The sequence below is a fragment of the Triticum urartu genome, chromosome 3A (assembly GCF_056163025.1).
Source record: "Triticum urartu cultivar PI428250 chromosome 3A, HENAU_Tu73, whole genome shotgun sequence".
Lineage (NCBI taxonomy): Eukaryota > Viridiplantae > Streptophyta > Magnoliopsida > Poales > Poaceae > Triticum > Triticum urartu.
In genome coordinates, this window is record NC_141875.1 from 682110547 (window position 1) to 682112755 (window position 2209).

At 58.5% G+C, this 2209-nt stretch overlaps 1 pseudogene; it reads left to right on the top strand.

The window, feature by feature from the left end:
- Nucleotides 1-206: 206 nt before the first annotated feature.
- Nucleotides 207-1780, top strand: LOC125549204 (chitinase CLP pseudogene; annotated as a pseudogene).
- Nucleotides 1781-2209: the final 429 nt, after the last annotated feature.

Sequence of the window (2209 nt, forward strand, 5' to 3'; positions counted from 1 at the left end):
TCAGTCTCACGCTGCATCGATCACGCTCATGCATGCATGCACACCTTCCTGTGCACGCCGCAGCAATATCCGACACCGCGGCAGACGAAAACAATTTAACTACTCCTATAGTACACTCCTCATCGTCGACGGGAAATCGCCATTAATTCCGGTGCCGAGACTCGAGAGATCGCACATGCCTCACCTCCACTATATAAAGAAGGTCGCACCCACCGACGGAATGCCACACGCGCCGCAAGTCAACACTCAACACCACCACCAAACTTCTCCGGCCAAGAAAGATGGCGCGGCTCCCGCTCCTCGTCCTGGCCGTCTCGCTCGCCGTGCTGGCATGGCCGGCGTCGTGCCAACGTGCTCGGTCGGTGCTCGCTCCGGTAACCAAGGACCCCGCCACCCGCCTCTACACCATCCCATTCCACTACGGCGCCAACATCGTAGTCGACACGGCCGGCCCGCTCGTCTGGTCGACGTGCGCGCCCGACCACCTGCCGGCGGCGTTCCCGTGCAAGAGCGACACATGCAAGCTCGCGAACAAGTACCACGCCCCGAGCTGCACCGAGAGCGCGGCTGACAAGCTCTGCGACCACAGTCACAAGGTATGCAAGGCCTTCCCGTACAACCCAGTCACCGGCGCGTGCGCGGCCGGGGACCTGATCCACACCAGGTTCGTCGCCAACACCACCGACGGGAAGAACCCGGTGAGCCAGGTGAACGTGCGGGCCGTGGCCGCGTGCGCGCCCAGCAAACTCCTCGAGTCGCTGCCGCAGGGCGCCTCGGGCGTGGCGGGGCTCGCGGGCTCCGACCTGGCGCTGCCGGCGCAGGTGGCGTCCGCGCAGAAGGTCTCCAACAAGTTCCTCCTATGTCTGCCCCGTGGCCTCTCCGCCGACCCCGGCGTGGCCGTCTTCGGCGGCGGCCCGCTCCACTTCATGGCGCAGCCGGAGAGGGACTACACGAAGGAGCTGGCCTACACGCCGCTCGTCGCCAAGAAGGGCAACCCCGCGCACTACATCACGATCAAGTCCATCGCCGTGGAGAGCGCCCGCGTGCCCGTCCCGGCGCAGGCGCTCGCCACCGGCGGCGCGGTGCTCTGCACGAGGTCGCCCTTCACCCTGCTCCGCTCCGACGTGTTCCTCCCGATGGTGGACGCGTTCACCAAGGCCCTGGCGAAGCAGGGTGCGCAGGGCGGGCCCGTGGCGAAAGCGGTGAAGCCCTACGCGCCGTTCCAGCTGTGCTACGACAGGCGGACGCTGGCCAACACGCGGATCGGGTACCTGGTGCCGGCCGTGACGCTGACGCTGGGCGGCGGGAAGAACTGGACGATGGACGGGTTGAGCTTGATGGTGGACATGGGGCCCACGACGGCGTGCCTGGCGTTCGTGCAGATGCAGGGGGTGAAGGGCGGGGACGGCAGCGCGCCATCGGTGCTCATCGGAGGGTTCCAGATGGAGAACACCGTGCTGGAGTTCGACATGAAGAAGAAGCGGCTCGGGTTCGCCAGGCTGCCGTCCTTCACGCAGTGCAGCCACTTCAATTTCACTACTCGCAGCGCCTAGGCATTTTATGGTCGGTGATAATAAATCTGTATCTCTACTGAAGTATTCATTACTGGATGCTCAGTGTTATTGATCTTGATCATGGTGTTAGGCCTGCGACGTTTGTCACGCGGTTCCGCCATGCTAAGAGATATTCGCCCCATTTAAGAAAATTGCACTTGTTTGTGTGTGGTTGCTATATTCAAACAATTGGGCAAGTAGCAAAACTGTTACTCTCTTTCCTTCTCTGTCTTTTTTCCATTCGGATATTAGTCTTCTAAACTTCGTAAAGATTTCTCTTAAGTCAAACATCACATGATATTTTTTATAAAGTCAAACTTTATAAAGTTCGATGAAATTTGTATTTAAAAGTATCAACGTCTACAGTAACAAATAAATACAATACAATATACAAAAAAAATGTACATCCCCGCAGGATTTTGCGATTTTTCTGTCCAGTTCTTGTTAGCTAATCTAGTCGCTAAGAATAAACGTTAGCTAGTTAGTTTTTCAGCCCAGTTTGTTTGGCGAGAGCCCGCGACTTGTGCGTGCCTTGCATGTAGGCTGCATGGGCCTGTAGCATGATGTGACCACGTCACATTAGCCCATGCGTTTAGCTCGGGTGGTTTAGCACGACGCGAACTCGTGGGATGGCACGAGTTGTCAGGGTCGTGGCG